The 19,053-nt window shown below is 40.8% G+C and overlaps 1 protein-coding gene across 2 annotated transcripts in view; it reads left to right on the plus strand.

Annotated features, from left to right (window-relative positions):
* Positions 1-15,534, plus strand: part of LOC118732138 (enhancer of rudimentary homolog) — a 30,876-nt gene extending 15,342 nt beyond the window's left edge. The window contains exons 4-5 of one of the 2 annotated variants that reach the window (XR_004992060.1): positions 3,787-3,794; positions 15,522-15,534. The gene's annotated coding sequence lies outside the window, so the exon portion shown is untranslated. The remainder of the gene's footprint in view (positions 1-3,786; positions 3,795-15,521) is intronic. The other variant, XM_036461220.1, reaches the window with a different exon arrangement.
* The last annotated feature ends 3,519 nt before the right edge of the window (positions 15,535-19,053 follow it).

Consider the following 19,053-nt stretch of genomic DNA (forward strand, 5'->3'; position numbering starts at 1 on the left):
CAGAGAGGCAACAGCTGGGCTAGGATAGATTTGTGAAAATGGATGAGGAGGAAGGAGAGAAGGAAGAGTCAGAGGAGATTTAGCACTTCCAACGGAGAAACCTGGAGACTGAGTGTAATATTGTTCATAAGCCCGAGGAAGAACAGGCTTGGGTTGACAAAGCTCTACCAAGGAACGGCTAAGCATGGGGTGCCCATTTGTCATCAGGTGGCGATGGCCAGGAGCAAGCAGACACAAGGAGCTGAATCTCTGCAGGGAGGCTGGGCTAATTGCACATGAGGTACTTATCTGCTCATTAATTCCTTGAATATTCATCCGGTGCCTCCTCCCTGATAGCTCTCAGGGACTGGGTTTGCAGGGATGAAATTGAGCAGCCCACACCTGGCTTCTGAGTGATTTGGATTTAGCCATGAGAGTCCAGGCTTCAGAGTGGAAGAGGTGGGGCCATCAGGAGGAATCCAGTGCTCAGGTGCATGGTGCTTTGGTTCTGGAAGGGGGTCCTGGTGTCTGCCTACGTCAGACCAATCACCACTACTCAGGACACATAGGCTGCATCCACAGAGCACCATGGAGGTTCTGGCAACCCTGGGTAGATAAAGGTGAATAGAGGACTCAACCCAGGGCTAGTGGCCTTTATTATTTTATTTTGCCCCCAAAGAAGCTGTCAGTAATGTGGCGAAAATAGTATTAACCAAAGACAGGAGAGAAAGGAGGGCTTGGTGCAGGTGAGGCAGGGAGGAGATGATGAGGAAGGCAGGGGGGGTGGTATTCTCTCAACAGTGTGCTCCCTGCCTGCCCTGTGCCCACGGTCTCTGCTGTCCTCATCTTCCCTCCTTAAAATACAGGCATCCGAGGTCAAGCTAACTTATTATTTGATGTGGTGATTAGCTTAGTTAAGATTTGTGTAGGGGGATGAGAGAGGTGGTTTAGCAGGAATAGCTATCCCATAGCAAGGTCAAAGGGCCAATGAGGGTATTGTGCTGAATTGGAGCTAAACTTAAAAATACTATGCTCAGTAAAAAAGAAGGAATTCTTACCATTTGCAACAGCATGGATGGAACTGGAGAGCATTATGCTAAGCAAAATAAGCCAGTCAGAGAAAGATAAATATTACATGATCTCACTCATTTGTGGAATATAATGATCAACATAAACTGATGAACAAAAACACATCCAGAGACAGAGAAGCATGGATCAGACCTTCAAACTTCAGAGGGAAGTTAAGGAAGGGTGGAGGTAAGGGGGAGAGATCAACCAAAGGGCTTGTATGCATGCATCAAAGCCTAACCAATGGACACAGACACCAGGAGAATGAGATCGTGAGTGGGGGTGGGGAGGCAATGGGGGAATAGGACACATATGTAATACTTTAATAAAAAAATAAAAAAATTGAAAGTAAAATGTAATTAAGGAAAAAAAAAAAAAAAGAGAGAGAGCTCATGGCCCAGCTGGTGTTGCTCAGTAGTTGAGTGTTGACCCATGAACTAAGAGATCACCAGATTAATTCTTGGTCAGGGCACTTGCCTGGGTTGTGTGCTCAATCCCTAATGGGGGCATGTAGGAGGCAGCCAATTGATATTTCTCTCTCATTGATGTTTTACTTTCCTAGCCTTCTCCCTTCCTTTCTGAAATAAATTAAAACATATTTTTAAAAGTGCATGGTTCCACAGCTCGCTTTGTTTGAGCCCCACATCTCAGGGGACCAGGTGCCTCCTCCCTGATAGCTCTCAGGGACTGGGTTTGCTACCTGAGGTGGCCAGGAACAGAAAGAGGCAGAAGGTGAGCCTAGGAGTAGTCCGTTGTGTCTCAATTATAAAGTCAATATTGAAAATCAGGAGCTAGGAAGACCTAGAGTGAACCAGTTAATGATGAACCATATCCACAAGTGCAAGAGGAAGGAAAACACAGCAGTTCAAAGCTTTGGAGTCGCACCAACCTGACTTGGAGCCAGGTGTGTCATGTCCTATGTGAGAGGACTTGGCAAGTTACATAGTTTTCCTACTGGAGTTGTGCTCAATTCACAGAGCAGGAACACACTGGATGGCTTAATCAATTAGGGGTTTGTTTTCTCACCCAAATAGGTGTTCAGGCTGGCTCAGAGGCCCCCAGCATTACCTGTGTCCTAGGTTTCTCTCTTTCCATGCCACCACCCTTAGGAGAGCTTTTGTTCTCTTGCCTACAGCCTCTTATTTACAGCCAGCTGCTCTCCTCCAGCCTGGTGGCTGCATTCCAGGCAAACAGAGGAAAGAAGCAGGAAGGTGGCACTAACCCTGGGAGTCAAAGCGTACACTGAAACCCTCAGCTCAGGGCAGGTCCATTGCTGCCCTGAACAAAATATTCTGCTGGGGAATGAATGCTGAATAGGCACCTAGGAGTGACTTCCTTTCCTCTTCCTTATCTGCACAATGATGGGGTGATAATCCATCCAGGGAGTTCAGCATAGAACTCAGGATGAGTGAACACTGCAGTGATAGCTGAGAATGATGTAGCTGTCTCTGAGAGACTGGGTCCTGGGCAATCACCTGACCAAAACAGAAGGGGCGTTTTCTTTTGAGAAGAGCATTGTTGGGTGAATGCAGAGCTCATTTAGTTTGTACATGAACATTAATAGTTCAACATTTTGTATATCAAGTATGCATCTGGGAAAAAAGTTTTGATTGAAAATGTTTCCTCACTTGAATTGAATTGCCCTTTTCATCCAAAAGTTTATGGGCATTTGCTTTTAAATAAATTTATATTTTTAGAATGAATTATTACTGGTTTCTTGCAATGTCCTATAATTGGTCTTCTGCTCCACTTATGGGACTTTCCCACATTGTACAAAAATATTTTGAAGATAGTATAGAGTTGCCATATACTCCACTCCCAGTGTCTCCTATTTTTTAACATTTTAAATTAATATGATACATTTGCCAAAATTAATGGACTGATATGGTTATACCAGTTTTATTGAAAATTCATACTTTATTTACAATCCCTTAGTTTTATCGAATGTCCTTTTTCTGATCCAGAAACCTGTTCAGGTACCACTTTACGTTTAGTCATCATGTCTTCTTAGGCTCCTCTTGGTTATGACAGATTCTTGTACTTTCCCTGTTTTTATGATCTTGACAGTATTAAGGAATTTTGGTGAGGTATATTTTATATTTTTAGGATGCCCCTCTACTGGGATTTATGTAATGCTTTTCTTATGAGTAGGCTGGCTTTTGGGGTTCTTGGGAGAAATATCATAGATATAAAGAGCCCTTCTCATCACATCATATCAAAGGTAAATGATATCAACACAGCATCACTATTGATGTTGGCCTTGATCACCTGGGTGAGGAAGTATTTCCCAGAGCCCTTTCCCCCCTTTGTATATAGAACTCTTTGAGAGGAAGGAAGTCATTATGGGCACACACACTCAAGACATGGAGAGTTATACCCACTGCCTTGAGAATTATTTACATAAATCATTTGGAATATTTTGCATGGGAGATTTTTTTCTTCTTTCCATTTATTTATTTACTCAATGATGTGTTGACATGAGTGTGGACTCATGGATATTTATTTTATACTTTGGGTTATAATCCCATATCATAATATTTATTTTGTTGCTCAAATTGTTGCAGCTTAGGCCATTGGGAGTTCCTTCCGTTGGCTGCTGTTTCACTTTGACATACCTCTAGCGATATGTTTTATTGTTGTTTAAGCATTTCCTAACTCTTGGCACTACAATGTGCCCTAGCCCATCTTGCCCCAGTCCTAGAAACAGCCATTTTCCCACGGAGCCCTGTTTCTTTTTAGTGTAGGTGGTATTAGAAACCGAGATGTGGGTGCCAGGTGTGTTCCTTGGTTCTGGGCTGTCCTTGCTTCTAGACCCCTCAGTGATCAGAGGAAGGAAATATACAAATGGAAACCTACATGTGGGTTAGCACTAACCCATTTGTATAAATGCAAGTGTATACCTATCTGTGTATGTATATTGATATGTATTTATATTAATCTAATGAATTTATACTATTTTCCAAACCCCAATCCATTACTGTATGGAACATGTTAGTTTTATTCCCTTGCTTATCTGTTAACTCCTGCTTTCACAGTGAAAAATGTGGCTCTATATACCATCTATGTATTGCAAAGCTATTCTCCAAAAGTTAAGGAGAAATAAAACCTTTTTTGAGGAAATTCTTCACTGGAAGACCTTTCCTGAAAACAAAATGTTTTAAAAGTTCTTCAGGTAAAATGGGAAGTGATATAGATGAGAAACAGATGTATTGAATACATGTAAAAAGCGTTGGTGAAGTAATAATGGAGTTAAATAGAATATTTTTCTTATTCTTAATTGATACAAAAGCTAACTGTTTAAAGTAATAGTAGTAACAATTACTGGGTAATTATGGCATATTCTTAAGTGAAATAGTTAATGGCAGTGGTAGCTTCATGTCAGGAACCAAAACCTCCTTAAGAATGGCCTTGAACACCTTGTTCTCCAGAGATAGCTGCTCCTAGTGTAGTCTTTACAATATTTGATAATATCTTGGGGAAGGCAAAGCTTTCAGTCAGTATTCTATCCCATCCTGTTAGTCCAGTAAAGGTAGAGGTCGAACAGGACAGTCATTCTCACAGAGGGTGGAGAACCAGAGAGACAACAGAAAAATAAATCAGAGGTCCAAAGACAATTTTATGAGCTGGAGCCACAGGGATAGCAATGGAAATAGAAGGTCAGATTCAGTCTTGAGAATGTAAGAAAAACACCATTTGAACAGAATGGAGTGCTACTGGGATGCAGGACTGTGACCTGGGCAATAAGGCACAGGGAATTTCCACTGCTCTAGTTGTTTCCTGTGTCCACTATGGCTTTCTTGGGGCCACTTGCTGAACTCACCTGACATATGGGTCACCTCCTAACCTCAGCTGGCCTGTTTGAGTGACTTAGGGTACAATCCTCCAAGCTATTGAGTATGGGAGCTGGCTAATGTGTGAGCCTATAGTTTAGCTCAGTTAAACGGGCAGGATTGGTTGGCCCTGAGACCGCTCTACTGGAAGAGTTGGGACAGGGGATGCTGCCCTGGGACCCTGCACAGTCCACATGGTGCTGCATGTTCTTATTGGTGAGAACAGGGAGGAAAGGCCACAGGGAACCCCACGGATCTGTTAGAGGAAACAATGCTTGCAACAAATTCCACACTCACTGTGGACTTTGATGTTCTGGGCTTTCATGTTGAACAAAACATGGAAGACTAGAGTAAACTGTACTGAGAACCCAAAACAAATAATCTCTTCGGTGACTCCCATGTCACAAAGTTAAGTGTTTTCTCTTCTTAGAGGTTATTATTAGAACTCTTTACTCAGAAGGGACTGGGCTATTTTGGGAGATGGATTTTATAGGCCCGTTGGAGGAATAGAAACAGGCTTCCTGGACCTGAGCTTGGAGCTGGTGCCTAGTTTCCACGAGGAAGAGAAAAACTCTGCCTAATTTATGAGACTGGGAGGAATTTGATGTCCCATCAGAGACAAATTCAGGAGGGAATAGGCAAGATGGATTGACTCTCATGCAAGGGGATGTTTAAGAGTTCTGAAGTTGAGAGCAGATTCAGAAAGGGTGACTGGAAATGCACGATATTTTTGTTTGGTTCATTTTTATATCATGTTGGGTTGGATGATGCAAACCATCTCAGCCATCTTCTCTATGAAATCGCTCCTATTAAAAAAGAAAAAGAAAGTTGCTCCTGTGTGGATTGGGGATGGGGAATGATAAAGGGAAGAGGGAGATTCTGACAACAGGATGTACCTATGTAATTAATCAGAAAAGTTTTTTTTGCCAGAAATCACTAGGAATGACTAGGTGTGTGTGTGTGTGTGTGTGTGTGTGTGTGTGTGTGTGATCAAGACAGGATGAGTGAAACCTAAAATATTTTTATTTGTGTGAACAAAATTATGAAAATTCATAATACCACCATACCTCTCACTGTTTAGGGGAGGTTGTTAAATTTTCTCTGACTTCATAGAAAGCTGTAATTGGCTGATTTATCCATTCTGATAGCCTGTATTCATGATCTTATAAATAAAATGGTCTCACTCAAGTAAGGAATTGAGAGGTGAAAACAAAGACAATCAGATTGCAGAACGGAATAGTCTCATTTGAAGAGCTTTCCATGGCAAATGAAAGTTTATGATGTTCCCTCTCTTTTCCTGAAAGAAGTGGTTTTGAAGAGTGGATCTTCAACCAACAGCATCAGAATCAGCATCGCCTGCAATTTGTTGGAAATGTAAATTATTGGTCTTGGTCCCAGACCTACAGAATAAGAAACTCTGGGTGTGAGACCAGAAATGTGTTATGACCAATCAATCTGATGTAATTGTTTGAAACCCTTTTTGTATGTGTCTGGATTCAATTTTCTAACATTTTGTTGATGATTTTGTCTTTTATGTTCATAAGAGATATTGGTCTGAGATTTCTTTTCTTTTTGTTGCTTTGAATTCTACTGATAGAATTCAAACAACAACCAGAATCTCATAATATTCACAATGCTCAGGATTAAATCCCAAGTTTTGATATATTAGGGACCAGGAAATTTATGTGTGTGTGTGTGTGTGTGTGTGTGTGTGTGTGTGTGTGTGTTTGCATATATATAACAATGGTAGTCTATATTAATATCCAAGCAGGGTTTAGAGCGAAAAAATATGCCAGGAACATATGGAGACATTACATAATGATAAAAGAGTCAATTCTCCAAGAAGACATAATAATCATAAGTATGTAACACCTAAAATAAAATTTTAAAACATATGAAGCTGACAGGACTATAAGGATTGATGAACAAACCAACAATTGTCAACACTATCGATAATAGAAAGAAAATCAGCAGGGATATAAAAGAACTGAATAACACCAGTTATTTGATCAGCCAAATGGATCAAATTGACATTTAAAATTGTTTGTGTAAACACATTTCAGGGAAAGTAGAAAAGATTTTTAACTGAGCAAAATTGAAAACACAACATTAAATTTGTGGAATGTAGGTAAAAGAGTGCTGTCAGGAAAATTTATAAAATTAAGTACTTATGTTAAAAAGAAAAGCATTTTAAAATAAATAATCTATGCCTCTATTATAATTTTCTAGGAAAAGAAAAGCAAAATAACTCTAAAGCAAGTAGAAGAAGAAAATAATAAAGGTATGAGCAGAAATAAATAAAATTTAAAACAAAAATTATAGATAAAAATAAATAAAATAAATAAGTGATTCTTTTAAAAGAAAAACCTTTAATCCAACAGTGTGGCTTAGTGGTTGAGCATCGACCTATGAATCAGAAGGTCATGGTTTAATTCCTGGTCAGAGCACATGCCCAGGTTGCAGGCTTGATCCCTGATAAGGAACATGTAGGAGGGAGTTGATCAATGATTCTCTCTCATCATTGATGTTTCCAACTCTCTCCCTTCCTCTCTAAAATCAACTAAAAGACATAAAAGGTATACCTCTATAGTCTATAAGATGGACAAAGATAAAAGGAGAGAAGACACAGTTATTAAAATTAGCAATGAAAAAAGGGATATCACTATAGCTCCTGTAGACATTAAAAGAATAACATGGGAATATTATGAAAAACTTTATGCTAATAAATATTACAACTGAAAAAAAATTGGCCAGTTCTTTGAAAACCATAAATTACCAAAATTCACTAAAAATTAAATAGATGACCTCTGTAAAACAAATTGGCTTTGTAATTAAAGTTCTTTTGAAAAAGATATGTCCAGGTCCAGATAGTTACACTGAAGAAATCTTTTTTAAAATTTAAAAAATTTAAAAAAATAACACCAATTTTATACAATCTCTTTTAGAAAATAGAAAAAAGTGGAACACATTTTATGGCAACCAGCTATATTTTGGAGGAGTGGAATAAATAAGTATATACTACCAATATTTATTTATTTATTTGTTTATTTATTTATTTATTTTATTTTTTAAAATATATTTTATTGATTTTCTTACAGAGAGGAAGGGAGAGAGATAGAGAGCTAGAAACATCGATGAGAGAGAAACATTGACCAGCTGCCTCTTGCACACCCCCTACTGGGGATGTGCCCACAACCAAGGTACATGCCCTTGACCTGAATTGAACCTGGGACCTTTCAGTCTGCAGACCGACGCTCTACCGCTGAGCCAAACCGGTTTCGGCTACCCATATTTATTTTTAAGCCATTTTGTGTGTGGTGATGGTAGTGGTGGTGTATTTGCTTTTAATTATATGTATGCATTATTCTAATTATATTATTATTTTTTTCTTTCATTTTTTTATTAAGGTATTATATGTGTACATATCTTACCAATTCCCCCCCTCCACTCCCATACATGCCCTCCCTTCCCAGAGTTTTGCGTCCATTGGTTATGCTTATATGCATGCATACAAGTCCTTCGGTTGATCTTTTATCTCCCCCATATCTAATTATAATTGTAACTAAGTATAAGCACCCTGGTTGCAGGCCTCGAGAGTCACCCAGCACTGGGTTATCAGTTGTTATCCTATGGACTTTGCCACAGGAAGCCAGGTGACTCAGCTGTCATTATCTCCTCTAAAATGTTCTTTTCCTTCAACTGCAGAGCTTTCTTAGAGGACTTTCAATTTCAGGTCATCTGATCTTCTTTATCTTAACTCTAATAAATCTAATTTCCCTTAAATGAGGTCTTTGGTCTATCAAAATGGGGTGAGTGCAGGGCATTTTTTCACAATCAGCCTCAGGAGAACAATCAATGAGGTTCTCAGAAAAGAATGCACATTGAGGAAATACCCTTTGAGCTGACCATGTCCATGAACTCCAGTTCTGTTTGTGGTTTCATATTTACTGAGCACCCAGAGTGGGTCAGGGGACTTTTAGGGAGAGAGCATGGAGAGTGCTCTATGGGGGGTCATGACACTATGGATTGTGAAACTGCATTCGTTGGGAGTATAACTGACCTTGGACAAACATCCACTGGGTGGGTGAGAGGCCAGGCCATGCTATGCAGCCCACTCGGAATAATTATGAATGTCACAGGGGCAAGATGAAATCAAAGGTTCATGGACATAAAATAATCCCATGGTCCTTGCTTAACCTTGGATGGAGCCCAGAAAAAAGGAATTAAAACCACATAGAGTTGACCTAGGGGCTTTAAAGGGGGAGAATTAGTTGGCAAAATCTTGGTCTCTGTCAAGAACGAGATGTTTTGAAAACCATTCTGAGCTCTTTGTGTCTACATGGATCTCAGTCTTATTTTGTCCTGACCTATTGCAGAGGCTCATCAGACATTTCGGGTGCTTAAATTGTTGACTTTTCTGACCACCTGAAATGTGTAGTGACAATAGGAGGGGGAGCTGGTTGGTTTCACAACTGGGACCTGATTTATCCTTCATCTGGTCTGAAGTCATTCAGATTTCATTCTGTGAGAACCCAACATCTACTCCCCCGACAAACATCCTTATAGAGAAGTAATAAGATGAATGGATATAAGCCTTCTTATGGAGTCTGCTATGAGCTACTACTGTCCCTGCTGCCCACTGAGTATGCAGAAGGGACAGCACGGAGAGCAGAGAAGGCAGGGCAAAGCTTCTTTCTAAAGGAACTTTCTTGCCTACACCCTGCAGTGGATACAAGAAAAATATTTGAGAAAAGAGTATATGGATTCTGACAGTGCCACAAACACTTACAGAGTCAACCACCTTCTTCTCCCTGAAGCTTAGACATGTGGAAATAAGCAACTATAATAGCAAAGGCATATGCAGCACTTACTTTGTGGCAGGTAGTGTTCTGAGGGTGCTGTGTACACCAGTCTGTGACCTTTGTAACTCTCACAACAATCCTATGAGTTGTTATATATATATATATATATATATATATATATATCTATATCTATATCTATATCTATATCTATATCTATATCTATATCTATATCTATATCTATATCTATATCTATATATATATATATCTCTACCTAAGTGAACGACTAGTTGACAGGTCACTATGATGCGCACTGAACACCAGGGGGCAGATGTTCAATTCAAGAGCTTCCCCCTGGTGGTCAGTGTGCAACCACAGTGGGAGCACCACTCAGTTGACTGGTGAGTCTCTCCCTTCTCTCCAGCAGCACTACTGAGTGGCAGCGGTGGAAGGCACAGCGGGGTCAGGATGAGGGGGAGCAGCATGGTGCCCAGACCAGGCTCAGGCTCCTCCCTGGCCACCTGCCACTTTGTGCACTACTACATCTTTCAGGGGGTGTTGGACTGCCGGTTTTGGCCCAATCCCAGACAAGAGATACAATGAGAAATTTGACTACCCTGGGGGTCGGACTGAAGCTGGCAGTCTGATATCCCCTGAGGGGTCCTGGATTGTGAGAGCACACAGACCAGGTAGAGGGACCCCACTGGTGTACAAATCTGTGCACTGGGTCTCTAGTCTCTAGATAAGGGAACTAAGGAACCCAGGGGCAAGTAACTTGCTGGTATGGTCACACAGCAGATAAGTGGCAGAGCCAGGATTCAAACCTAGGTGGGCTGGCCCTAGAATCAGTGTGTAGCCTGTGGTCTAAACTTCCTCTCTGCTTTCATGCAGCAGAGCCCATTGGGATAGGTGCTGGCCCCTATCAGCTAATGCCATGGTTCCTGTGTTGTGTAGAATTATCACATGTCTCAACTCAAGCAGTGTGGGGGTGTTTGGAGAACAATGTTCTCTTTCAATTACATGTCTCTGATGAAGCTCAGGAATATAGATAAAACTTTAATTTGAAATGGCATTTAGCACCTTCATTTTCTCCTCAAGACTCTGACCTAAAAGAAGTCTCAGAATATACAAAGCAAAACTGAAAGAATTAAGAGAGTAACTCAAATTCTCAATAATAGTAGGGCATTTTTTCCCCAACACTGAACTCTCAGTAATTGACAAAATAAGAAAACAAAATGATAGGATAAGCTGAAGAACTTGAAAACCTAATCAACACCCTTGATTTAATACACTTTCATAGATGTCACATCTAACCATTTCAGAATAGGTATTTTTAAAAGTGTACATGAAGCAGTCATCAAGAGAGGACATGTATTAACCATCAGAGTCAATAAATTTATAAAAATTGAGGTAATAAGTATCTGACCACAAAATAAATTAGGTAGAAAAGAGGAAAAATCTCCAAATAGTTGACAACTGAACAGCACACTTCTAAATAACTTCAGTGAAAAAGACAACTTACCAAAACTGACAAGAGATACAATAAGAAATTTGGCTACCCTTATATCAATTAAAGGAAAAAAGTAATTAACGGAAAATCCAACATTTCTTAAAAGTAATCTTCATGTCTAGATAGACTGAGTGATAAATTCTATCAAACATGTAGGATATAAAGATAAATCTTGCACAAACTCTTTTAGAAAATAAATAAGGAAATATTACTTTCTAACTTTTTGAGCCCAATATAACTCTGATACCAAAACCAAAGATACTTCAAGTAAAGGAAATTAAAATATCTTTTAAGAACAGACACATTTTTAGCAAAATAGAGCAAAACGAATCCAACAATATGTAAGATTATCATTATTCTCAAGTAGGGCTTATCCAGAAAGGGAAGTTGGTTTAATATTTAAAAGCAATCAGTATGATTTACCAAATTAACAGGATTTCAAAAATTACATACAATTATTCCAATAGATGCAAGCAAAAAATTTGACAAAATTTGAAACTCCTTTATGATTTAGAAAATGGACTCTCATGAAACTAGAAATACATGGGGATTTCCTCAATATGATACTTAATGGAGAGATATGCCTGCTTTCACCAGTTTTATTTAACATTGCATTATTATTCCATGCAATAAGTCAATTAAAAGAAATTCTCAACAAAAAAATGAAAAGAGAAGAAAATATATAATAATTCATTTTACTCATAGTAGGTGATATGTAAATATTCAGAACTAGATAATCAGATACAACCTTCATGGGGACAATTTGGCAATATCAATCTAAATTTAAAATGCACATGTTATTTGGCTTAGAAATTACACTTCTAAGAATTCTTCCTAAAGATATACTTGACACATGTATACAATAATGTATGTAGAAGGGTACCATTACAGTCTTTTTATTTTCCTTTTCTTTTTAAACTAGCAAACATTTGGAAGCAACCTAAATATTCGACACGGGGCTGACTAAAAAATATTATGAGATACTATATGACTATAAAAATAATAATAACAATAAGCACCTCAATATGTTCTGATATGAAACAATCTGTTTGGTAGCTTTATAGCAAAAAAAAAAAAAAAAAAAAAGAAAAAAAGAATCCAGTTGCAAAAGGGAATAGAATCTGGCTCATTCCTCCCTGAGCTGTGAATATTTATTTCAATTACACCAAGGGGGGGCAGAGCTTGAAGATGGTGACCGAACAGAGGGACTTGTTCTGACCCTGGTCCCAGAACAGAAAAAAGCAGCGTCTGAGTCTCTCAGGGAATGTTGATTGGCAGCTAAGGGGCAGCTGAACTCTCAAGGAAGGTAAGGAAGGGTCCGCTGGACAGTATTTCCTGACCAAGCGGCCAGCACTGCGGCAGCTGCGACTTCTCCCTGAGCTGTGGGCTCGGAGGGAAGGCTGCGGCATCTTACCAGGAAAGGAGGAGCTTCTCTGAGGCCTGGAAAACCCACAGTGGAGGAGTCCATCAAGCAGCCATGACGCCCCAATCGGCACAAACACGTGGATTCAAGGGAGTTCTTCAATCACCCATGGAAAGGAGAAGGAACACCACATAACCAGACATCCTGAAAAGAGAGATCATGGGGAGACAGAGAAATGGCCCGTACATGAAGAAAAAGCAGGCAACACCAGAAAAGGAAGTAAAGGAGTCGGAGGCATGCAGCCTACCAGAGCAAGAATTCAGAGTAATGATCATAGGATGGCTAAAAAGAATGGAAGAGAAATTTGACAATAACCAAGAAGAAATTAGGAAGAACCATGAGGAATTGAAGAAGAGCCATGAGTATTTGAAGAAGAACCAAGAGGAATTGAAGAAGAACCAAGAAGAAATGAAAAACGACATCACGACCATGAAGAACTCAATAGAAAGCATCAAGAGTAGACTAGATGAAGGAGAGGACCGCATCAGTGAGCTAGAAGACAAGATGGAAAAAAATACCCAATTAGAGCAGCTTCTAGAAAAAAAGATTAAAAAGCAGGAGAGCCTACGGGAGCTTTGGGACAGTACAAAACAAAATAATATTCTAATAATAGGGGTTCCAGAAGGAAAGGAAACTGAGGTAGACATGGAAAAAGTATTTCAAGTAATAATGACAGAAAACTTTCCTGAGATGGAGAAGAAAAAACCCACACAAATCCAAGATGCTCACAGAGTCCCAAGCAAAATGAATCCCAGAAGACAGATGCCAAGGCACATTATAATTAAATTGGCAAACATCAATTTCACCAAGGGGTCCCAAGGACTGCCTGCATCAGGGCCCTCTGAGGTCCTTGGTAGAAATACTTGTTCCCTACCCATGCCCTCTGTAGATATGTTGCGATGTATGGCAACTATTTGAGAACTGATAAATAAATGAACAAAAACACATCCGCCATGATTCCCATGTTGTTCCTCTTCCCACTAATTTGAAAAGCTTCATTGTTCACAGTCAACCAAGAACTGTGCCCTCCTATGCTCCTTTGTCCTACAAAACAGGGCAAAGGCAGTGTGTGCCACTGGCCAGAGGGCAAGACGTTCTTGCCATGTTTCTATTTCTGCCTCTGAAAGTGGCATGGAAATGTGTGTCCCATGGCATGCCTTTCCCGGGCTTTGACTTGTGCAGCTGCTCAGTGGGTAAAGTGATACCCTACGGAGAAAGGATAGAACTTACTGGGGTATTTTATTAGGACACTGGATTTAAAGTAACTGGCTAAGGATTTTCTAAGCTATTTTCATTATTCAGAAATGCCCTTTAAGGAAACAAATAGGCACTGAGTAATCTAACATTTCAATTCTATTTGGCTTTCTGTATCGCCTGAGGTTTTGTTGTGGGATATGAGTGTATTATCTTATTGCTTTGATAACTCACCACCTAGTCATCCAAATAAACCAATATCTGTACACATTTACTACTCATGAATTTTAGGTAAGATACTTGTTTAGTTCTATGGGAATGCCAGAGTAAATGGGAAAGACATAGGCGAGTCTCACAAAAAACTCCTAGCTGGGGAGAAGACCCTTTTGTAAATAAATGCAGTGTCTACCGGAAATGGCTGTGAGGAAGGCTGAGGCAGCCTGTGTGCTGACGTTAAAAGAAGATCCGTAGCTCAGAAGATGGCGGGGTCGATGAGCTCAGCCTTGCAGGTAGATAAGGCTTCCAAAGCTGAGCTGGAACAATAGTGCAAAAGCACTAAGTCAGGGAGTCAAAAGTATGTTCAGGATCTAGTGTGGAGAACCATTTAATAGGCACCGAGGGCGTGCGCAGGAGTGGGAAATGAGGCTGCAAAGATGGACGAGGCTTAGAAGGAGAGTTTGCTGCCTGATGAAAAGCAATGACATCTAGGGCATGTGAAGCTGAGGAAAAACTTTTACAGCAAATACTGCAAAGATTAGATTTGTATTTCTTCCCATGCAACTGGCATCGTTAGGCCCCAAAGGGAAGGGAAGATACACCTCTCATAATCCGGTTACTTAGTTGGCATTCACTAAGTATTTGCCAACTCAGTTGTTAGATAAATGGAAATAAAACATCAGAGAGAACTACTGCTTAGAGTCACATAACAGGGAGTCCATCGCCATGTGTCCCCTGGACAAAGTCAGGACAATGGCAGAGCAGGGTGAAGAACTTCAAGTAATACATGAAATACTCATATGGGGCTGCAGGAGAAGGGTCCATATCTGAGGCAAATCAGTGAGCACACAGGGCCTTCTTGGCCTGCTCTGCTGACGTCTTTTAGAGTTTGACACAAACTGGCAGCACCCAGAGGAACCGGTTCTTGTTTGTCCTGGTGATAATGAAGTAAATAAATGATTAGTTAATACAGTGTTATTTTTCTTAATCTCTTTCATTCACTAGTGCATTTGATTTTTGAAAAGCTCTTTCATAATATTTTGTATTACTTTCACAACTCACTCTTGTGAGGCAACAAGAGAAGAATCATTTTCTTTTGGTTTGATGGTGAAGAAACTGAGGCCTAGAAGGATTTCATGGATTTTCTGAGACCCAGTTGCTAATGGAGAAGGTGAGATGCACCTCAGGTTTTATTGGTTCATTAGTCAAAAGTTTAAAAGTTGTCTGTGCTTGGCACTTGCTGAACCTGAATAAGCCACACCTCCCACTTCAAGGTCTGCAGAGCCCAGAGGGAGGATTCAAGTTCATAAAACAGGAGAGTAAAGCTGATGTGTGCCTCCTTTCTCATTATAAAGCAGAAAAATACTGGATATGTGTAACCAGAATAAAATATTTTTAGGCACATAGCTGAGCTTAGTAGAAAGAAATAAAAATTCTCACATGTTAGAAATGAAAAGTGCAGGCTAGAGATATAGCTTGTGGTCAGATGCTTAGGCTGGCAGAAGAGTGAGATCTGGATATGGGTCTTAGAAGCTTAGAGGACGGATGCCTCCAGGATGGGACATGGGGTGGAGGACTGGTAGAGAGTTGGAGGTTGGATCCAGATGGCCTACAGAGAGTGGGAATCTGAAAGGGTTGTCCTTCCAATAAAGGAAACGAAGCACAGAAGCAATTAAGAAACCTACTGTTCACCTGGGGCTCTGAGTGGAAAGCAAATGGAAAGTAACCTGGACAATTGGACATCCTTGTGAGGCATCAAAACATGATACCCATGCCATGCATAAGAAGGGCCCAGAGTTCAAGGTTATATCCCCACAGGGTTTGAGGTTCCCCAAGAAATGGAAGTTAGACTAGACTTGGTCAAGGTATCCTGCAGAAGCAAAAGTAAAACCACTCTGCATGGAATTTTCCACTGTCCTGAGTGCCCAGAGATAAACAAATCCTTGGAAGATGAACTTGGAAACAAGAATTATGAACTGGACAAGAAAGCCATAAATTGTGAGAAAGAAGTAAAATATACAACAAATATGAAAATAGTAAGAATTTGAGATAAGCTGTCTGAAAGAACTAAAACTAACCTTGTTTTAATATGTTGAAGAGGCAAAGAAATGATTAGAAACTCAAATGAAATAACAAATACTAAGTAGAAAAACAAAACAAGCAAGACAAAGCTAAATGAAAAACCTTCCAGAAATAAAATCCTTGAAATAGAGATAAATAAAATGCAGTGGACCAGCAGATTGGACTTAACTGAAGAATGAATTCTTTGAAGACAGAAGAGATAACTGTCTAGAACAGTGGCTGTGGCTCTTTGGCCCCTTGAGTGTGGCTCTTCCACAAAATACCACATGTAGGCACGCACATACAGTGCGATTGAAACTTCGTGACCCAAGCGCAGAAGTCGGTTTTTGGCTCTCAAAAGAAATTTAAATCGTTGTACTATTGATATATGGCTCTGTTGACTAATGAGTTTGCCGACCACAAGTCTAGAGAAACCAAAGGGTAAGATATATATATAGAATATGAAGATTCATTATACATCTAAGAGGAGTGAGTTGCAGAAGTATTAAGAGAGAGAATGTGGGGAAGCCATATCAAAGTCATGATACTGAGAACTTTCTATGCATGAAACGTCTTCAGTTGGCCCCGTGTACTGCCTTCCAGAGAGGGCGAGGAACAGATTTCACACCAAGTGTCATGGCAGTCCAGCCACACAATGCTGCAGACCAGTTGGCACATGGAGGAGACAAACATTAGGGGACTCGTTGCTGAGGAGGGTTCCCTGGTGCAGGCACACGTCAGGAATGGGAGTGTGGGTGTCAGAAGCAGAGTTATGAAGTGGTTGCTCTGGAAACCTGCCTGGAGATATGGGAGGCAAGTAGAGCAAGGTGATAGGGCAATAAAGCAGGTGCTGATTGACAGCCTCAGAGGAAGAGGAGGATCAGTGTGGGTGTGGGGGATGAAAATGGCCAGGGCAAGAGGGAGGCTGCAGGGGAGGGACCACTCTGGGAGAGCACTGTGTGTCCTTCCTTACAGGACCAGGATAATCACTAAGGATATGGGATAGATTCATAGGGGCTTAATCACAAGGAACAACAACAGCCTGTAATTATTGGAATTGAGAGTCTAGGTTAGTGGTCTAGCTCATTAGTCAACAGAGCAGCAAACACAGCAGCAAACTGATAGAACAAAGACGGAAATGTGCATTTTAGAGAATACTCTGGCTCTGTGTAGAGAATGGACAGAAAGTGGGGAAAAAGGAAAACAGGCTTTAGCTAGAAGATTGTTACCACAATCCAAGCACGAAGTGAATGCTGAGGGTCCGTCCAAACACAGCAGACCCAGGGGGGTGAAGGAAGGAGACAGCGCTGTGAAGGCTGAAGGACCGTCATGTGTAAGACGTGCTGCCTGATAGGAGAGGGAAGAGGGACAGAGGGTTGTAAGGTTTGAGGCACAGGAAACCAGTCAGAGACCACCAAGACATATTAAAGGAAAGTTTATTCCCCAGTAATGAGCGGGACTCATTACGGAGGTAGAGAAGTCAGAATTAAAGGAGGGAGGAGAGGAGAAAGGACCCAGCCGGGCTGACTCCACAGATGGAGATGGAGAGCAGCACTTGGAGGGGTGGGGGAGCCTTTTGAGGGGACAAGTAGGAAAGGGTTGGACCCAGGGTGGAACAGGGCTCCAGGGCACTTCGGCACGTGCTGATTGGTGGTACAATGTCTTGGTAGCAGATGCCATTAATGTCACAACTCCGCCCACCAGTTGGGGGGAGGGAGGATCTCACAAGGGTGACTTCCATGTGCTAGGCTGGGAATATGGATGGCTGGTCCCTTGACACAGGCCACACAGTCTTTCTGATCCTACTAGCCATGTGGGATTTGTAATCTATTCACTGTTTACTATCTCTCTATCTTCCTTATTAATACCAAGGCCAAGCGTCATTGATTCACAATCATCTTGAAAGGAAACTTAAGTTTAGTTTGGGACCAATGGTGAAATACGATGTCTTTGCAAGGCGGTGTTATATAAATGAGTAGCAGAATGCTTACACTATGTATCCCCATACAAGGAGGCCCCTTAATGAAGGAAGTAATCATTTATACAAATGGGGAGGCCCAGATCATGTAAGCAAGTAAAAGACTTGAGGGGTTGTGAGACGATGATGTTTATAATCATAGCAATTTCTCATCATCCTAAAAAGTGCCAATGGGATAGATAAAGGGATAGATTGGATGTGCTGGAACCCCATAAACGGGGCTGTCTGACCCTGGCTGGATCTGAACACCTACCCAGTTCTCCTGCTTGTGGCCTGAGATGGGAGGAACGGGAGGAAAGAATCATTTTCTACTTGAGGGTGACTTGCAAGGTCAAAGGGAACAACGTAGCTGAATGTCTGTTAATGCGCTAGAGATTCCTCGTCATGATTCTCAGTGAGCCTGACTGCGGATGTAAATGCAAATGTTGAAATTCTGCTAAAGGCACTGGAAAGGGGGCTCAGGTGAGCACCTTGGCAAAGTCACAGCCGTGACCAGGAAGAGATGTTTTTTACGTAGCCTGTGGCATTCCTGCTGTTGCCTCACATGAGTCAAGGGCCCCCCATTGGGTCCTCTGGCGGGCCCCTCGCTTCTTCAGGAAGGGTCTCGCTCAGGACAATGACCAGACCCTGCTCTTGCCCCTCCAGCCTCTAGTTGTGTGGTCTCCAAAAATCACTTAACTGCTTGCTGCCTTGGCCTCCCCATCTGTGCAATGGGGATCAGATTTCACTGCTGAATGTCCGTCTGCCGGCACAGCCGAGATGATTAATGATTAATTAGATCTCAGAAGGGCAATTGCACCCAAGGGCAGACTCATTTATTATGCAGCCAAGTGTATATTTCTTCTTCCTTTCATACATTGACAAATAGTTTGTAAAAAGTAAAATAAGCTAAGGGATAAATTTTCCAGAATTTTATTGCAAAACAGTTAAAAATTACAAACTAACTTAAGCTAAACAGTTAAAAATTACAAACTAACTTAAGCTAAAAACCTTTA

Source organism: Pipistrellus kuhlii, unplaced genomic scaffold (assembly GCF_014108245.1).
Source record: "Pipistrellus kuhlii isolate mPipKuh1 unplaced genomic scaffold, mPipKuh1.p scaffold_m20_p_35, whole genome shotgun sequence".
Classification (NCBI taxonomy): Eukaryota; Metazoa; Chordata; class Mammalia; order Chiroptera; family Vespertilionidae; genus Pipistrellus; species Pipistrellus kuhlii.